The sequence below is a fragment of the Camelus dromedarius genome, chromosome 17, assembly GCF_036321535.1.
Source record: "Camelus dromedarius isolate mCamDro1 chromosome 17, mCamDro1.pat, whole genome shotgun sequence".
In the NCBI taxonomy this organism is placed as follows: Eukaryota; Metazoa; Chordata; class Mammalia; order Artiodactyla; family Camelidae; genus Camelus; species Camelus dromedarius.
The window spans coordinates 29,116,187-29,136,799 of NC_087452.1; the positions used below are offsets into that span (position 1 = coordinate 29,116,187).

Genomic DNA, 20,613 nt, shown 5'->3' on the forward strand with positions numbered 1-20,613 from the left:
GAAGAAAACACAAGGATCAAGGCATAGTAATGGTGAATGGGTAACTGTATCTCTTTAAATGAATTAGAATAGAAATACTACTATCGGTAGGTCTCGTAAGTGGTACTGTATCTGTTGCTTTTTGACAATTGTGTTTCTGTGGAGTTTTGCATTATAAATTTCATGCATTACGTTTTCAAAGGATTTTGCTCTTTTAAAGGGTGATTTTTAACTATTAAGAACCCACCCTTTATTTCTGTGCTAACTGCATTGTAATTGAATAGTGGGGTAAGTGATTGCCACACGGTTTTAATGGGACATTGAACTCTAGCAACTTTTGCTGCTGAGAATCATACCTTTCCAAAATATTGCAGGTTGCTTAATGCCAAGTCACAAACTCTATGGATTTGAATATACCTATGGTGATATAGAATATGCTGTTGAACTTGGTGACATTGTATATGCCATTTTGTTCAGAACAAGGAATGTAGATTGTGTGCCATGGTCAAAAAGTACTCAATGTGCAGTTCCTTTTGGGGGGACAAACATGAAATGTCCCAGGTCTGTGACAAAGAGACAATTCTTCAGGATAACTCACCAGGTGTGCCCTTCCACAAGTCTTGCCGTCAAATTTTAGAACAGTGGTGCTTCAGATGAATTTTAAAACAGTAACTGATGTGTTTTTGATGTAGGTGACAATTTCATTCATGTGTTTCACTGCTCAGTTGAAGCTGTTGTAGGTCCCCCCAGTGAGTCAGATTGCTTTCTCTGGTCTTGCGAGGAACACACAGGAGGTCGATTTTCAGATACAACATCCTTTCGCATAATAAAGATGTAACACCTTCTGGATCATTTTGCTGCCAGTAGAAACTGCTTCCTGGTCATATCAGACTGTCTGTCTCCTCTCTTCTCCCTTTCCTGGGTAAAGGGGAAAACAACACTAGAATGAACTCTTCAGATACAGAGTGGTTCCAAAGGGAAGCTTGTCAATATTGGGAGGTAAGGAAACCAGAGAAATTCCCAAGGTTCTATCTGGGAGACTCTCTCCCTATTTAAGGAAAACTTTAAGAGAAACATCATATTTATTCATTCAGAAAAGCTAATAAAATTGTAAATTGACCTTAAAAAAGCTTTAAATGAGAAGTAAAGATTTTATAATGGTAAAGAGTGAACTCTTGAAACGTTCCCACAGCATGCATGGAATAGGAAGGCAAAGGAAGTTTCTAAGAGTTTGGAGATTGTCTTGAGAAGTGTAAGTCCTCTGGGGAGCTCTTCTGCGAGGCTGCGTCTTCTGCCATTGTAAGCGTTAGGGTGCTGGGCTACATTTGTGTCACCTCCTGAATAATAGAAATTTTTATTGCTCTTTCACAAGATTCATGACACCTACCCTACCACCCCCTGAGATAGGAACCTTGTCATCCTCAGAATGGAACTGGAGCCAAGGCCCACAGACAACCTTGCTTTTTGCTCGAGGCAAATGGAGACAATGGTGCTAAATCCCCATCCTCCTTATTTCTTCATGAAATTTCCCCAGATACCATGTACCCCAGAAAACAAATGTCTTCTGAAAATTAGTCAATACATAATTCTACTTTAATATGTTGTAATAAATTTTATAAGCTTCTGAGGAAAACTACTTATCTTTCTTTATGACTCCTTTAAACAAGTTTGCTCAGATATCCTCAGGCTTTTAAAACTGTATCTTAAGGATTTAAATAATGAGATACTGGGAGAACTTTCTATTTCTGAACAGCCGTTGCATGTTTTGAGTCGCATTACAGTCTATGGGGCCTAAGGAGACATTAAATTTATAACTAAAGATGGATAATAGTGGTACATTAAAAATTAACTGTTTTAAATATTTTGATTTATGGCCCTTATAAAAGAAACATTACAAGAAGTTATTTTACTAGGCATCAGTAATATGCTTATAATAGCGTCAGAAGGCCCTGACTTGAATCTGGTGTTTTGGTGCTGAAATGAATCATAATTTAGGAAAAGCCACTCCAAAAATTATAACAAATTGGAATTAACATAACAACTCTGACAGCTCCTCCCTTTTTTGGCACTTCTAGAGACAAGCCCAGGCATGATTTATTTGTCTCACTGTGATCATTCAAGGGTGGTGTTTTCTGAGAGCAAAGTGACTGAGGAAAGTTTGCTTTTCTAAAGAGTTTGACAGAGGTAGTTGTTCCCTCCATAAACCTCACACCCCAGTCCAGCATTATCAGCATGTGACCTATGTAGTCCACAGAACCCCAAGCTTGGTTTAATGCTCTGCTGTCACTGGCTTGAAACTGTTAATAATTTTTGAACAAGTCACCTCACAATTCATTTTGCACCGGGCCCCGCAAATTATTAGTAGTCTGTCCTGTTTAGATCCACCGTATATTCCTATACTCTGCCTCTAACTTCTCTCCAATCCCCCTCCCTATTGGCTCATCCCCACTCCTGTTTTCTTATGCCTGAAATTTACCTTTGGCTGCCTTATTTTTCTGGTTTTCTTGCAAAGACTTCAAGGGATTGCATTTCCAGCAAGTTCTTACCCTCATGGGCATCACTGAAATGTGTATTCAGCCACTGTCCTCTCGGTGCCTCCCTCCTCCCTCAATTTGATTGTGAAAATGTGCTCTTAGAGCCCTTCTGCATTTTCTCTCTTGCTTTGAAAGTATAGGAAAAGCGACTGCTTAATTCTCCAATGTCCTTTGGGAAAATCCACTTGACGTGGCAATCATTTGTGTCAGCAAATAACTCTTCATTTCCATTAAATGGAGGTGCTTTCCTTGGACCCCCAAGGAGCAGTTTGGTTTGTGAACATTCAGTGAGGTGGGACAGTGAGGGGCCTTGTGAGATCTAGTGCCACATCTGCCTTGACATTTGAATGTTTGAACTTTTACTGTGGACTCCCGTAATTGAGCAGACATAGAACACAAGATCATTTTTATTTCTTAAAGAATAAGTCTTCTTAGATTGAAGACATATGCATATGTTTAGGACCTGGTTTGTAAAAATATAGATGTGGGCATTAACAAGTTTTGGCACAGGGCCATGATGCTAGTAGATGTAATCTGTTAAGATGAGGAGTTGTAGCTCTATTGCACCAGCACGTGGACAGTGTTACAGTGAGTGCACATATGAATCACAGAGCACTTGGACTTGAGAAAGGAATTCTATACACATAGAAGCAGTGCTCGAAGGCTTGTGGAACTCCCTGGCATGCCTTCTCTCAGGAGGAGTGAGGAAGGAGATATTTTATTGTGGCTAGGAAGTTTATATGTTCCATGCCTTCTCTCAGCAGAAAAGGTCTGGACACAAGGCCTGTGCTCATCCTGCTTGTCCTGTGCTCAGCCTCCTCAACTGAAGTCTTAGTTTCTCTGCGAAGTGAAATTTTCTTTTACACCAGCTGTCCAGGGATACCGACTAGTGTTTTTAATTCAACCTGTATTTCCTGTGACTGAGAATCGGATACATCTCCTCCTTGTGTCATTAGCTACTAATACTTTTCCTTCCTTCATTCATTTATTCATTCATTCAATCATTTTTTTTTCACTTATTCATCTGTTGTTTCATCAAACGGTTTAATTCTTGGTTAGATGCTGAAACAACAGTGATAGTTAAAATAGACATGGTTGCTACCCTCTGAGTCTTACAATCTAGTTGAGGGAAAGAGACCATAAGAATGTAAACATATGAATGGAAACCTTATACATTTTGGCCATTGCTTTGATGGAAACTTGGAAGATACTGAGATTAACAGGAGGAACCTACTTCAGCACATGGCTGAAGGTGCGAAAGAGCTTTATGGGCTGAAGGAGCTTAACGATCATAACTCTGGGTAGAAAATAAAACAGTGAGATGAAGGTGAAATAGGAGGGGGCCAGATCATGTAGGGCCTTAGGCCAAGGAAGAGAGAGTTTGGGTTTTTAGCCTAAGAAAAGTGAGAAAAATAAAAAAGAAAGAAAGAAAGAAGAGAAAATTAGAAGATCTACAGCAGGGATGTGATAAGATTCGATTTATGTTGTAGAACAACCCAAGCTGCTGTGTAGAGGATGAATTGTTACGGCAGAAAAAGCAGAAGTAGGAGGTTTTCCATCATTTGTGGAAGAACTGATGGTGCTGCCCAGTGGAGCAGTGGGGGAGATGCAGACAAGTGGATAAATTGGAGATGATACTAAGAAGTGAAGTCAGCAGACTTTGATGAAGAGTTAAGAGAAAAGACTAAATCAAGAATGCCTCCAGATTTCTATCTTGGGTGTCAAAGCTGGGGTAAGCCATTGTTGGAGGGTGAGGAGCTGAGTAGGAGTCCTGTTCTGTTCTGTTTTCCCCAGGTGTCCAGTGGGACTGGCCAAGGAAAGGCAGACTTTTGACCTCCCTATTTTCTATTTGCCTGTATATCAACAGGGGAATCTTTGGCCTCTCATTGTAGTGACATGCAGGCTGTCAGGTTTAAAGCATAGCTGCAGTCCAACTTCCGGAGTGTGTGTCTCCTTTGACTGTCAAAGAAAAGGAGAGAATTGAGTGGGGGAGGGTATAGCTCAAGTGGTAGAGCACGTGGTTAGTATGCACGAGGTCCTGTGTTCAATCCCCAGTACCTCATCTAAAAATAAATAAATAAACCAAATTACCCCCCCCCCTTAAAAAGAAAAAAAGGAAAGAATTGAATATCAAAGATTGCAAAGAAAAGTCAGCAGTCATAGAATAGGGAGACATGTGTGGGCACAGTAGTCTAGAGAAAAACGGAGCTCCCAAAGTTGTAGAAGGATGAAAAGGACCTAGGGATAGGAGGAAAATGCCACTGTTTCTTGCAGTTTTTCCTGAGCTCTCCAGGCATCAAGAATTTTGTCAGTTAAAGCATGACTCATAAGATTTTGGCTGCTCATCATGACTGGCTTTCCATTTTGATGTTCCAAGTATATTACTTCCTGCAGAAGAAGCTTTCAATAATCTGTTTTCAAGAGTTAAGATCAGAAGTAACTGGAAGTAGCTATGAGCTGTTTCGGAACCACCATGGCAAGGGCTTGGCCTACTTCCAGTTGCAGAATTCATTCCTAGGCAAAGTGAGACGTTTTTGCTTTAGTTCTTCCCAACTACCTTCTTTTTTTGGCTTCTTTGCTTCTCTGGAAGACATCTATATATTTATATCTTCTATTCAGGCTTGTAAAGCTGTTCTTCAGAGCAATAGCTTGAATGTCCTACCCCAAGTCCTTTTAATCAATAATTTGTTCAAAAAATATTTCTTCATCTCAGTGCTGGAGTTGAGGCAATGAAAAAATACAGTTCTTACCCTAGAGGAATTTAGAGTAGAACCCAGATTCTTAAGCTGGTGTTTATGAACTCCCAAGGGTCTGCCAACCCTGGACTTGATTAACAGACTTTGATGTTATGATGCTGTGATTAACAGACTATGATATCATGATGGGGTATATGCGCACCCCACAAAGAGAGAGAGTATCTGTATCCTCAGCGAATACCCATAGGGGCCAGTGACTGAGAAAAGGTGAAGAACTGCTAATCTATGATAAACAGAGTGGCAGTGTGGCAGGGTGGCTCGTAGTGTGTTCTCTGGATTCAGACCAGTCTATGTCTGGATCCTGGCTCCAGCACTGTTTATAAGTATTCTTCCCTTTCTGCTCTTCCATTTTCTTATTTGGAGAAGGTTGTGCACATCTTCCAAGGCTGTGGTGAGCATTAGGTGAGATGAGGTGAATGAGATACCTACCCATGTATGATTCATGGTGAGGCCAGTCCTCCCGAGACTATCACTGTTGTTGTTGCTGGACTCTATATGCCGACTGAAGAAAGTAGTTGATACTGTGGGATGGGTGAATTTGGTGGAGGAGGGAGTGGGTAAGAGAAAAGAGAGAAGAGATGAAAATCAAAAGGGGAAATCTATTTTTATGACTATAGTTACATGAGCCAAGTATACATTTTCTAGCAGGTCTTAAAGCTTTTTTACCAGAAAAACACACCTTTTTTAGTTACCTTTGATTTAAATGATGCCTGGATCTAGCAAAGGAAGGTTTGATTACTGGAGACTATGGATTAATCCATGTCACTAGCAGAGGGTTTCTTTCAGCTCAAAGAAAAATCAAGTGAATAACATGAAATGCCAACAAATATTTGATGAACAGTTGTGAGCTGATGAATTGAAAGAGAGAAAAGGATAATGATACCTCAGTCTGCCTTTTTCTGCTCTCAAGTCTGATGGTCTTGGAGACAGGGGTAGAAGCTTTTAAGCAGAATCAAGTGCAGTAAATAAGTTCTTGTGGGTTTTTCTGGAGTTTATGAGGGTTACCTGGCAAAGCAATGCATATTGGCTTGGATATGACCACACTCTCAGGACCTGAAATCTGGCTGAGAAATCATAAACAAACAGTGGTGATAAATGACCGGGGGCCAGAGGCGGGAGGCGTCTAGTGGAGTGTTGCTGCATTACATTACATCCTTCTTGTGCCAGGGCTGGCGCACAGGGAGCTCTCCAGCCTCTTCCACCCCTTTGTCATTTGCCAGAGTGTGGTGCTGGTCTGGTCTTGTTTAACCTTTTTATTAATGATCTGTAAAGGGGAGAAAAGAGCATGTGAAGGAAAGTCGCAGATGACACTAATTTGGGACGTGTTGGAAACACTAGGGAGGTCAGAGAAATCATGCAAATGGCTCAAAGAAGGTTAGGAGCATGGAGGGAAAGTAACAAATCTTGGAGAAATCCAGACACTCACATCTGGCTAAAATTAATCTGAGACACAGATATCAATGGGTGGGAGGAGTATGGAAACTGGACACTGAAAGAAAAATAATAAGCTGAGTGGACATCAGGAAATCCAGCCATGGGTGAGAACAGGGGGAAAGGCACTAATGGCAGTTAGCACTGTCTGGATGTTTGCAGGTGCCAGAGAGACATAAATCACCATTTGTAACAATCCTTCCCATAAATTGTGTCTTACGCTTGGGACATCAAAATGCTACACACCCTCTCTTCCAGAGGATCAGCCATAGGTCTCATTCCTAGACTTGTAGACCAAGAGTAGACTCTTCTCAGAGGCTTGCTTTGGAGAGATGCCCAAGTGGTGGGCAATGTTAACAGGCTGAAACAGAATTTCTTGGAGAGAGGAGTTCCCCAGTTCCATCTCTTTCCAATCTTTTCCACAGTCCCAACAAAATGAAAAACAAAAACAAAAAAAACTAGACAACAACATCCAAAACAATGTACATATATATAGCCACCACTGTGTATATCAACCAGAATGACTATATTCCTCTCTGCCATTGAGGTATTAATTGGCTGGAGGCCATTGGCCATGTCCAGATGGGTCTGAAATCTATCCTCAGCCCTCCTCAGGTATGCCTTCCCCTGCAGGAAGAGTGCAGGCCCACTAGACTACCAGATGATTTCATGAAACAGATACAACAGTCCCATTTTGCCTGGGTGGCTACAAGGCACCTTTCCCATGAACATGTGTGTCAGATTCATTGAGCTGCTAAGATACATTCTCTCTAGCTTTGTTTTCCAGAAAATATAATATAAATGCTAAGAATAGCAGCATATAGTAATCGAGAACTTTCATCCTGCCAGGCCCTTGTCTTAGCTACCCCCATCTCTCCCATGCAGATCCTGTCCTGATAAACTGTAGGCCACACTTGCCTTCAGTCTCACAGACCTGTTCCCATGGTAACAAAATCACTGAGATGCTGAATCTGCATAAAGAGGCGGCCTGCTGTTTCTTTCAGCTTTCAGATGCTTTCCACAGGCTAAGGGTCAGCCTGACTCACTTGCGATCCCACTGTGTGTCCTCATATGTTTGGCCCCCTCCCGTTATATCTGTGTCGGTGGTCACAGGGCATAGGCAATTGAGGATTCTTCTGTCCTCAAGCATTTCCTTAGTGCCCCAGTCACTGTGTATATGCAGAGCCGTGGAAAAAGAGCTCCTGGAATGATGTAGAAGAGATTGTTATCTTTTTGAGAAAAGATCATGTCTTCATGAAACCTATTAGATTCAGAATAAAAAAGGCAAATGTCTATATGTAGCTAAAGACCCCTCTGGTATACATTGTACCTTTGTCCTTCAGAGGAAAACATAGGATGAGGCTCTGAAATAAAAATCACAAAGATCACTGTTGCTGGAAAACTTGAACTTCTTACAGCCACCACTTCATTTCCCCATTTATTACTTTTATGTTCATTGTAGAAAATAAAGTTTAATGAGCAATCATGGGGAGAAACAATTCTTAAATTTCTCACTCAGAGAAAGTACCATTTTTAGGCCCATTATCCCTACCACATATAGTCATGTAAATATATAATTGATGGGGACAGACCTGTCTTTGGTGCTAAGTGGTTGGCAGCCCCCAGGCTCTGGAGTCATAGAGACCCTGTTTCTATGCTGGTTGCACCACTCTGAGGTGCTGCTTTAAGCCTTTAAAGGTACTAAGGCTATTATTGCTGTTGTTATTTACACAATGCCACATGATTGAATTGTTGACAAATTGACATCTGTTTATCATTTTGGGGAGGGCACACTACAGCCCTCTGGGGAGGGAGTGGGAGTTACGCTGCCCAGTGCATCTGTTCTTGGCAGTGGAATGAGGCTTCATTGTTCTGCACTCAGGTGTCAGCCTAGGGAGCCCAGATGCCTGTGGCTGCCCTGAGTCAGCGTGCAATGGAATTAGCAGCCCTGCTGATCCCCCAGCATCCATTCTTTCAATGCACCTTAATCTCTGATGTCTGCATTATTTGAGAGGAGTTTCTGTACAAGTCCCTCTATAGAAAAACTAAAAACCAAAGACTCCTCCATGATTAAAAAGGGAGTCTCCCCATTGTTCCATGACATTGAGTTGTGATTTGGTTCTGTGTGAGGGCTTTTTGCTGCTGTTACTGGTTGCTTTTATGGTTTTGTTTATTTTTTATTCTTGTATCCCCAGACACCAAGGCACTGGCTTGGGAGTACGATGAAATCCTGTTAGGGGAAATCTTTTTCTCTCTTCTTTCCAAACGCAGGTGACACAGTAGGAATTGAAAGAACACCTGATTTTTTTGAGAGGAACAGCTTGCCCAGCTGACTGCATTTCCACCAGCTGATCAGAAACACGATTCAGCCTCACAGGTTGTTCTGTACAATTGTCCACAGAGAAGAATTGTCCTTTCCTTCCACAGAATATGGAGATGAAAGAGGGAAAATGAGGAAGTGTTAGGAACCAAAGAACAATCTTTTTTCCTCCTGATTCAACAGGCTTGGGACCCAGCAAAATTCAGTATGTCAGATAAGGCAGTGACTGTGTGAGGGTACAAGCTGAGACACGCCAGATGAATTTCCCCATGTTATTATTTTTAAAAATTATAAATGCACTAACATGTTTGAGGAGGCCAGACTGTGAAGCTGTTTCCACACTGAGTGTGTGAACCCAGTACCTGGTTTGAGGCTCGGAACTCCCACCACGGAGGCCTTCTAGGAGCTTTATGTAACTGGGTGTCTGCCCTGGACATACCTCTCACCTTTGGCAGGGGCTGGAACAGAAGGATGGGCTCCCCCCATCTCCCCCTGGGCTGACCACTGCTTCCCTCAAAAAACACTGAGGGCAGGGGCAGCTGAGAGGAGGCCTTCAGCCCGACTGCTCTGTGCCTAGTCCACTCATTATCAGAAACATCTTCAAAGTTCTGAGGGCTGACAATGCCACTTCTCCCACTTCTTTGTTACTCACACAGCTCCCTCACCAGTTTAGAAAAAATACCACACACATGTCCCCGATTCTCATCTGACCCCCCACCCCCACCCCCGTCAGCTCTGTGAAGGTAGCAAGCAGGTAGCACGATGCCTATTTTACAAAGTAAGAAAGGTGACTCTTGGTCAACTGCTCATTCCATGATAGTAGTAATTCCCTAAAGATACTCGTCAGAGCACTGGTAGTACTGGATATTAAGAAATACTATTTTATAAAATTATAATGAAAGCATTCTATGTTCAAATAAGTTTAAGCAAAGCTGGATTAAACCGACTCAAATAGTTTTCTTCATTGCAGGCCTTCTCAGAGCCTTTGATGGGCCAGTGCCCTCAGGCCAGCTGTCACACTCCAAGAGAGAAAGAAGGTTGGCTGGGTTTGCCATGCTTATTGCTCATAATCTTTTTTTCCCCCAGACCCTCATCTGGTATTATATAGAATATATTTGGGGAAGATATATTTGGGGAGCATATTTAGGGGAAGCTTTGCTGCAATCTGCCATCTCTTTAGTCTTTCAGATGGGCTATTTGCCCTAGCGGGTATATCTATCATCATTATTTGAGATCGTTAACTAGGAGCCAGCAGAATTCTATGCCAAAAAGGAAGAATGAATGGGCCTAAAAAGGAGAAGGCACGTATCCCAGCCCACCATTAAGTTTTTATTTTCCTTACTATGGTTGAACAAGTATGTTTTATCCAGTATTTACCTGAAACTTGATGGGTATATATACCCAGTGTCCAATAAGACCTTTAAAGGGGAACTTGTGGTCTTTAGCCAAGTTCCCTTCATGATGGAAATAGTACAGGGGCTATGTATGACGTCAGCAGAGGTGAGAGCCAGCATTTCCTCTCCTGTACTGTTTACCACACGCCGGCCACTTTCCTAAGTCAGGGCTCAGCAAACTTTCTATAATGGCCAGATAGTAAATATTTTAGATTGTGTGGGCCAAAGGGCAAAACCAAGACTATTGTGTAGGTATTTATATAACAAGAAAGAAAAAAAGTTTTCACAAAATTTTCACTGATGAAATTCATAATATAATGAGCACAATTTTTGTAATCCATGTCTACTAATGAGAATAGGATTCTTCAGTGGGGCAAAGAACATATCACTTAATTGATGTTCAGAGTTAGTATTCTCTGTCATCCAAATGTATTGCAAATGTTCATCTGTGAACACTGATCTGTAATGGTATTTTATGTATTTCATCTTTGAAAATATCCACACATAGATGTCATATATAGATGTCACACACATGTCACTCAAAAAGCTATTGTGTTCTAACTGCCTCACTGTCATTTATAGTGGGCTGAACAGCAGTGCAAAGCCATGAGAGTGCCACATATTGTCTTGGGGGCAGCTGCTCAATTGCCATTCAATGCAGAAGCAGTGAAAGATAGCAAGGAAATGAATGGGCGTGATAGAAATTATAGACAATAAAATGTGAATTTCATATCATTTCCACATGTTACATAATATTCTTCTTTTGATATTTTTCCAAGTGTTTAAAGCTTTTTAACCATTTTTAGCTTTCAGGCCTTAAAAAAACAGTGGCAAGTTGGATGTGACTCAGTGGGCCATACTTTGACATCCCCATTCTAAATGCTTTCATATTAGTTGTCCTGTTCCTGTTCAGTCCTCACCTCTCCCTGTGTGGTAAGTACTGCTATTATCCTGTTTTCCAGGTGAGGAAATGTAGACACAGGGAGAGGAAGTTCCTTGTCCAAAGTCACACAGGTCGGGAATGTCAGAGCTGGAATTTGAACCCAGGTGTTTCTTACTCCAAAGCTGCTCACCAGCACTCTTGATTATTGACTCACATTGCATTTCCCCAAGGTGACCCTTTCAGATCTCTGCTTTAGTCTTCAAGCTCGCCACCCAGCCCCCGCCTCATGGGAAAGGAAGATGGCCCTGTTTTTCTGAGAATCATGATGATAGTCAACAAGGACTCTGTCATTTTTCTCCTCTCCACTTCAGGACTTTTCTCTATTAACCACATCTCTCCTTCCTTCTCCTTATACCTTATTTTACCTCATCTTCCTCCTCTTGCTCTTCCCTCTTTTGTAAATAAAATGCCTATCCTGCATGTAGGAGTCCATGGAATGGGAGTGAGAGCCCTATATCCCAGATCTGCCCCTTAGTAACTATGTGACCTTGGGTACCTTATTTAAACTCCCTGAGCCCAAGTGTCCTCATCCAGAAAATGGGCAAAATAATGTTTTATTTTCCTCTGTCACATGAGTTCTATCTCATCAAGAGAGATGATGATGTAAATGCTAGCCCAGTGCTGGTGCGTAGTAATCACTCAGCAAATACTAGGCCTTGTTGTTTTTATTTTCTTCCCCACTACCACCTCCTCTGATGCCTTCTTCGCTGGTCACCCCTTACAGTCTTGCACCCTCAGTTTTCTCTCATTATTTATCAAGTATCTACTATGTGTTATCAAGATCTGAACGTTTACTTGATGAGTATCTTCTGAATCAGGTTGGGCATTGAGCATCAGTCTGACCACTGTAACCACTTGGCATCAGCACACATGACCAAAGAAACACAAAGAACCGCTCTTCCCAGGGATCTTTTTGCTTTGGACCAAAAACCCCCTGCCTGGAATTAGTTGGGTATAACTTTCTTAGGGTCAAGCAAATTACCTAGGCAACAAAAACATATATGCCTGCAAATTCAAACGCCCTCAATTCACAGTCCAAATAAACTAGCACAGTTAATAGCCAATTGGAATTAGACGCATGAAGAAGCTAGAAATTTTTCAGCCCTTACATTGAAATAGCACCAAAATGTGAAGTCAGGGAAATGTGGGCAGAGGCCAGAAAGCCAGTGAAATTACAAAGAAAATGCTAAAGCTGCCTTTTTTCCTGGATGTTTGTATTCTCTTATCTTGACTGATCCAGAATACATAAAGGAAATATTGGAAATAGCTTGTTCAGGAAGACAATAGTGCATCTCCTTTGCCTGCAGAAAAGCAAGTACATGCTTGCAGGCTCTGGTGTATTCTTAGAGAGGCTTGTAAGGAATTGTGCAAGCAGGTATGTTCCAGGAGATTACAAGTCCTTTGTGTTTCATGTTTCATGGTTGCCAGCAGCTGGCATCTTTCAGAAATCCCATGAAAAGTGGGCAGAGCTCCTTGTGCAAACTTCTGAGCAGAGGGTGAAGGAGACTTTGTGTGTGACTCTTAATCTCGTTGGGAAATTTTAGGGTGAAAAATGTAATTAAATCTGAAATGCCAACAACCAAGGCCAAAGGAATGTCTCCTCTTTGGAAGGTTCTTTGTTGATGAGATTAAAAACTAAGCTCTCGTGCTCCTGCCTACAAATTATTCAGATTATTTGAAAAGAAATGAAAGAAGACACTGAGAAAAAACACCACAGACTGCATTATGTAGCATTTAACTAATTCTCACCTGTTTAGCAATTATTTCAACAAATATTTACCAGGTACTTACTATGTGCAATTCAATAAAACTAAGCAAATGAGGTCCCCACTTTCCTAGAATCCTTTTACCCAAGTAAGGTGTGTTCTTAATTATCTGTCAATGTAAGATTGTAAGAAGAATTCAAGGGCTCTGCCATTTAACACAGGGCAGCCTCACTGATCTATATTGCCATGGATTCTGCATAGATAGATAAGCATGGGCAATTCAGTTGGCTGGCATAGAGTTTGATATGGTTTGAATGCCAGGGTTGGAGGCAGAGAGGGATAAAATATAGTAACTAAAGGAAAGATATGAAAGTGACGCAATGTCATTGAAATGTGGGGTAGCAGTTAACTGACCCCAGCAGTCTCATGAGCCTCATAGCCCTGAATCCAAGTCATGATGATAAGCGGAATTTGTTCAGAGGTGGAAAGCAGCTGTTATCAAGTATCTCCTTTGTTCACGTGTAACTCCACTCAGTCTTCTACCCCAACATGTAGTCTTAGGTTGTCCCATTTTGCAGAGAAGAGGTTAAACCACACTGCCAAGGTCGACAGCTAGGAGGTAGCCAGACCAGGCTGGAATCCAGTTCTGTCATTCACCACCACGTCCCATGCTGTTTCTTCAATAATATGTGGCCACCACCAGCCACTATATAGCAAAGAGTTCTTCAGACTCAGCTCCTTAAACCGGATACTGAAGTTTATCCCCATGTGGGTTGAAAGTGTGTTGAGTTGTAAGAGTTTATAAGATAATATCTATCCATCTATCTATCATACGTACATATATGTATATAATTGATTATAAATTGTACATTTATTATATGATACATATTGTGTATGTTAAACAGTTGTTAGGTGCCCAGGCTAACCTACAAAAGCCTGCGTCCTGTTGCTAAAATCCCTATGCTTTTGGAGAGAGTTGGGGAACCTACAAGAAGATAACAGCCATAATATAATAGGAAAAACAATAATATTGAATGCAGATTTAATAAGGTATTGATCTTGGGTCCCAATAGTTCAGCAGAAGTGGTTTTGTTCAGAAGGAATGAGAAAAGGTAGTGCATATCTCTTGAGGTGGTTTTGAGGGTTAAATCCATTAAACCATGTATTATCTGGGCATGTTGTAAAAGTGATATAAATGTTGCATAGATAAATGGGGACCTTGAAAAGATTCCAAGGGGAATTTCTGAATACTTGTAAAGGTCTTAGAGGAGGATGGCCTGAATTATTTATCCTGCCTGATTTTACTGTGAAACAGAGTTTCCATCCATATTGCAACTTGTGGTTTGGGCAATGGCAAGTGCCTACGTCAGGCATTCATAAATCTGAGACTGCCCACCTAGGCTAAATTTGAAGAACAGTGCAACTGAGCAACGGCTACTGGAGCCCCACAGTCAGGCCCCTCACCTCCAGCTTTGGAAGTAATAAGGGTGACTATCCTGAGCACTTACACCGTGTCAGACACTTTACTCAGTGCCTTGCCATGCACTAACTCACTGCACTCTCCCTAAACAAACCCATGAGGTAGGTACTATTATTAGTCTCCTTTTGAAGGTAAGAACACTGGACCCCAGACAGTTTAAGAATATTGGCCCAGGTTGCAGAACTAGTAAGCAATGGAGCTGGAGTTTGTATGTGGGCATTTTGCCTCTAGGGGGAACATTCTGTGTCAGGATTTCTCAACCTCAACATTATTGACATTTGGAGCTAGATACTTCTTTGTTGTGCAACTGTGCATTGTAGGATGTTTAGCAGCATCCCTGGACTCTAGCTTCTAGATGCCAGTGGCATCCTTGTGTCCCAGTTATGAGAACCAAAAATGAGTCTAGAACTGCAAATTTGTCCCTGGGGACAAAATCGCCCTTGGTTGAGAACCACTGCCCTATATCCAGATGGTCTCTAAATGCGTGGTCAAGGAACTGGCTGAGAATGTTATCGGAGTTTGACCCACAGACTGAAGCAACTTAACAGACTCTGTAGTCATAAAGCCACCTTATGCACTACTTGGAGGAAGCAGATCTTTCTTTTAGAGGGAGAGAAGGAAAATGAACTCTCTGCAAATGTCCGTGTGAGCATTAGGATTGGAAAGATGGAATGGTGGTAAGGGCGTGTGTGGTGGGTGGATATACAGATGGATGATGCTAGCATGATGACATGAGAGAGGGGCAGTGCTGATCTGGAAAGGGACACACACCTGCCACTGACAAATACCACATACTCAGCAAATCTGTGCTTCCTTAGTAGACGCTAATTAGTTGTCCTGGCCACTCTACCTGAAGTTTAGTGGTAAAGAGAACAGGATCTGGACTCACACTGCCTAAGTTTCAATCCAGCTTGGCCATGTGCTAGCTGTGTTATCTTTATCGAGTTGTTCAACTTTTTGGAGCCTCAGCTTCCTCCTTTCTAGTTGCTCTACTCCCCAGATTGGATTTGAAGAAGCTGTGAGATGATGCATGTGAAGCCCTCTGTCCAGGGCTTGGCACGAGCATTAGCGCCAAGATGGTGCTTCCCACCCTGGGATTTGTAACAAAGCACCACAAACTGGGTGGCTTAAACACAGAAACTGATTGTCCCACAGTTCTGGAGGCTAGAGGTCAAGGCATCAGCAGGGTTAGTTCTGTTGGCTTGCTGTTAATCTGTGACATTCCTTTGCTTGTACATGCATCACCCTGATCTCTGTCTTCATCTTCACATGGCTTTCTCCAGGAGTGGATGTGTCTGTGCCTATCTTTCTTCTTTCTATAAGGATGCTGGTCATGTTGAATTAAGGTTCCAGTATGACCTCATCTTAACTAATTATATCTACATGACTTTATTTTCAAATAAGGTCAATTTCTGAGGTACTGGGGATTAAAACGTCAACATAGGAATTTTGCGGAGGGATGCAATTTAACCCATAACAGGATTCTATGAATCTTTTTAAGGTTTCTCGCAATCCTGTGAGGGATTATTGAGATCTGAGTAGTTTGGGGCAACCAAATAAATGAATCTCTATGAGCAGGGGAAAGGGCATTGTTTTAGGAGTCAGGAAATGTGCCACTTGAGGGAAGTGTCTTGATTTGTTTGACTTTCAAAATGTGTTTACCTGGCTGTACCTTCTCTGTCGTATGAGACTAGTGATGACTACCTTCACTTCCCCCTTCCTCCAAAAATTAGTCCGTGGCTTGAAGAAGAGTGTGTCTATAAAGACACCTTGAAACTCTCAAGGCTCTGTCTGGGTGCATTATTATCATCCTTATTATTTACAAGGAATAAAGGGAAATATTGATTCCCATGTAGGAATTTGGCGTCTGTTAACAGGGTCTCACTTCTCCATCCCAGCCCGCCTCTCCCCATCAAAAACAGACCTGCTGCTGAAGTTTTCTAAAGCTCCTTGTGTTGCGAGATTTGAGCAAACTTGATCTTCCAGGTTTAACTTAAATATTGTTTCCATTTTGAAGCCTGTCATGTGGGTGCACCACAAAGGGCGTTTGGTTTCCCCCCCTGAAGCCCTGGGCCGCGGTATGTAGGCAGTAACAGAATCCTAGGAAGAAAGAGAGAGCCTGAAATAGATCCTCAGCTCTCGGCCTGTGCAGAGACAAAGCAGGATGTAAGTAAAACCATTACTTCTCCCTCCTGATCAAAGGCATGATGGTAACCCCGCCCCTCCTCCCCACCACCCAGCAAGCAATTAACATGGCCTGGCATCTCCCAGGGAGTGATGGGGATTCAGCAAGCAGGACCAGCCCCAGCTGATTGGTGATTGCAAGTGGGGTGCCTTGTGTACCCAAGTTGAAAAATGCTGTATTAGCAAATAGAATACACTATGAAGCTCTTCAGTGAGGGAGACACACAAACCAACCTTGTTAATGGATTACTGTTCATCTGTGTTTGGTGCAGATGTGAGATCAGAATTTGCTAGCAGAATCTAAGAGTAAAAGATTTAATTTGCAGGAACAAAGTAAACCAATGCCTCTTGGATTTTACAACCACCTAGAATTTTATTAAATGCACATTCTGAATCCCCAGGTCTGAGTGGAGCCTGAGATTCTGCATTTCTAACAGGCTCCCGGGTAGGGTTGCCAAATTTAGAGGAAAAGAGAAGCTGGATGCCCAGTTAAATTTGAATTTCCTATGTTTTATCTGGCAACCTTACTCTCAGGCAATGTTAATGCTGCTGGTGTGTGGACCTCACAAGGATGTACATCATCAAAACATAAAACTTTGATGAAAACACGAAGCTGAGTTAGTGGATGAGCATCTGGTACAGTTTAGAAACAAACTTGTGGCTCGCAGGATAGTCACACTAGAAAATGTTGCTCAGTTGTTGGCAGAAACAAACCAATAGCAGCAAAGAGTGTGCATACATCTCTAGAAATGGGGCTCCCTGCATTCCTCGGATTAGAATCCAGAGGCCAGTGTGGTACTCGTGTTTGCTTTATGTATTTATTTACTTAGTCACTTATTTAATGTTGATAAAGCCAAAGTAAAGTTACTGCTGAGACAGAACAAAAATAATAAGAGTAAAAAAATGTTTTTTAAGAACTAAAAATTATGCCAAGTTTTATGCTGAGGGCTTTCAGGTGGCATTTGCCACATTCTGCCTCCCTTCCCAGCCTGCCCTTTGAAATGAAGGGGCCACCTTGACTCTTGCAGCTCAGCCCCTGACAGGTGATATGCAGAGGAAGTGGGGGCCAGGCTTAGGTTTACTCTGACATTTGACATACAAACCCAAGACTTTGTTCCTTTGAAGCTGAGAGAACTGATTTTAGCCTCTGTGAGGCTACTAGACCCGCTGGAGCAGCCACTTACAGATTGCTGGAAGCTTGGCACTGGAAGGAAGCTTAGTAATCATTTATTCCAGCCCCTGAATTCCACAGATAAAGAGGGAGAACTTCACAGAACTTCCTCCTCCTCTGTACCCCTTTCCCTTTGGCTGGCCAGTCTGGCATGCACCTTGTATCCCAGGGCACTACATAGGGTTAGAATCTGGTTTTTAGGATCTTTTTTTCAAGGGTTTCTTTGTTTTATTCTATTTTAAAGTACTGCACGCAGGATTGCTGACATTCCAAATCTTCCTTGCCTATATTCCTTAATGGAATAATTTCTCTTCTGTTCATTCAATCCTGAGATTGGGTTGAATCTTGTATATCTGTCTACTACAGCTTTAGTGTGCTTGATTTATTTAATCAAAGGCAGACACTGTACTTTCTCAAATCGAATCATTTTCCTTTATTCTTCAAGCATTTATTGAACACTTACTATGTGCCGAGTCTGTGGAAAGCCACAGTCATCCAGAAACTAGAGAACAAATAGCTCTTTCTCGTCCAGCCTGTTTATACTTCACTCTACTGCAGCAGTTAATGAACATAGGATTTGTGGCTGAAATACTCAGAGATTATTCATTTTAGCACTTTGGCAGGCTTTAATTTATGAAAAAAAATTTAAAATAAGATCATTTCCCAAGTCCCATTTGTAGAAGCCCTACACGCCCCTAACTCCTCAATATTATTTTCAACCTGGCATATTACACCCCCCTTTTTTTTTTAAGTCTATTCAGTTATTTCATCATTCAATCAATTCTCATTGTAAAAGATTAAGCTATACTGAAGTAAACAGCTTGAAATCCAGATGCCCCTCTCCCTCTGCTCTCCAACTTCACACTTCTCCAGAAGTATAATATGCCAATTATTGGTAGATACAACCTTCATATGCATTTACAAATATATATACATTTACATATTTTGTTTATAAAACAAATTGGGTTGTAATATACAGATTCTTCTGTGATTTACACTTTTTACTTAACAGTATGTCTTGGTAAGCTTTCCATTTTTGTACATATCAATCTACCTCATTCTTTTCCAATAGCTGTAGGAATATGCCATGTAATTCCTCTGCCAAGTTTTATTTAGCCAGTCACAATTGATGAATATTTGGATTGTTTGCCATTTGTTGTTATGACTAACAAGACTTCAGTAAACAATTTTGTATATCTGTCTTTGAACATATGTACGAGTATTTCTGTAGAACAGAGACCCAGAATTTTAATTTTCTACATCAATTGGATCTGATAAGCTGATGAGAACAGGATTGGGTGCCAATTAGCAAATACATTTCAACTTGAATCTTAGATTTCTCAATCCACACTATTCTATTTGAATTAATTCAGGATTGTCCAGGACTCTTCCATGTTTGGGCATTGCTAGTTGATACTTTGACAGTTGAAGTTGAGTCTCATAGATAAAAACCTGACAGATACATTTTAAAATTTCTTAAAATAGTATGGACTTTATCAAGCAGAAAGTGGAAAAGAGATGAATAAAGATAGTTTGCTTGATAAATGGATGAAAAAGTCCATATTTAACAGAGCATTAGTCTCTCATGAAAGGAAGTGGGCCATTCTTTTTGAAAATTACTTTTTTGAAAATGACTTTTTCTTTCCAGCTAAGTCAACTCCACAAAATAGCCAAAACAACACCTAATGAGTATGCTGTGTTGACATGGATTTTGTTGCAGGTTTTAAAGTAAAAGTGATTGGGGGTAGTAGTCAGAATTCCAAAGGTTTCTCCCTAAGACTCCTCTCCCTGGTTATTCAAACACTTATCCATCCAGGCACTGGGTGAAGGGAGTTTACAGATGGAATTGAGGTTACTAGTTGGCTGACCTGGAAATAAGGAGGGTATCCTGGATTATCTAGGTGGACCCAATATAATGACATGGGCCCTTAAAAGTCGAAGAGGAAAAGCAAAAGGGTCGGAGGGATGTGGTGAAAGAGGAAATAGGAATAAGAGGTGAGGCAGAGGAGAGGTCAGAGAGACTGTAAGTATGAGTAGAGGCTTTGAAGATGGAGGAAGGGGACCATGAGCCAGAGAATGCCGGAGGCCTCTAGAAGCGGCTAATGACTCCTAGCTGACAGCTACCGAGGAAAATCATACAACCATAGGGGACTGAATACTGCCATAACTTGAATGATTCAGAGCTCCAGAAAGGACAGCAGCTCTGCCAATACCTTGATTTTGGTCTTAGGAGACCCAGAGCAGAGAGATAATAAATGGGCATTTTTAATCTGCTAAATATATAGTAATTTGTCATGACAGCAGTAGAAAACTAATACAGAGGTTGAAGCAACATCTGTGTGTTGGATGGAGCAGAAATGGATGCCTGTAGCAGGCTGGTGTGTTTCTTACTTCCGTGCATCTGAAGAAGGGTAGGGTCCGATGTTATAATATGAGAAGAGTAGCTCACATTTTCTAAATACTTACCCACATGATAGGTGCTGTACCAGGTGCTTTATGTGCATTCCCTGCCTTATTCTTTCCAATAGGCTTAACAAGGATTGGTGGTTTTATTATTATCTCCATTTTATAAATGAGTGAACTAAGTGAGCCTCAGAGAGGTTAGATACATGGGCAGGTATCCATGGCTTATAAATAGCAGTACTGGAACTCAAACCTATGTCCGTGGGATATCACACCCAAGTCTGTGCATATGAACACTCTGTTTCACAGTGC

General features: G+C 41.5%; 1 protein-coding gene across 6 annotated transcripts in view; it reads left to right on the plus strand.

The window, feature by feature from the left end:
• ERC2 (ELKS/RAB6-interacting/CAST family member 2) overlaps window positions 1–20,613 on the plus strand; it is an 870,990-nt gene that overhangs the window by 703,500 nt on the left and 146,877 nt on the right. The gene's annotated exons all lie outside the window — the stretch shown is intronic.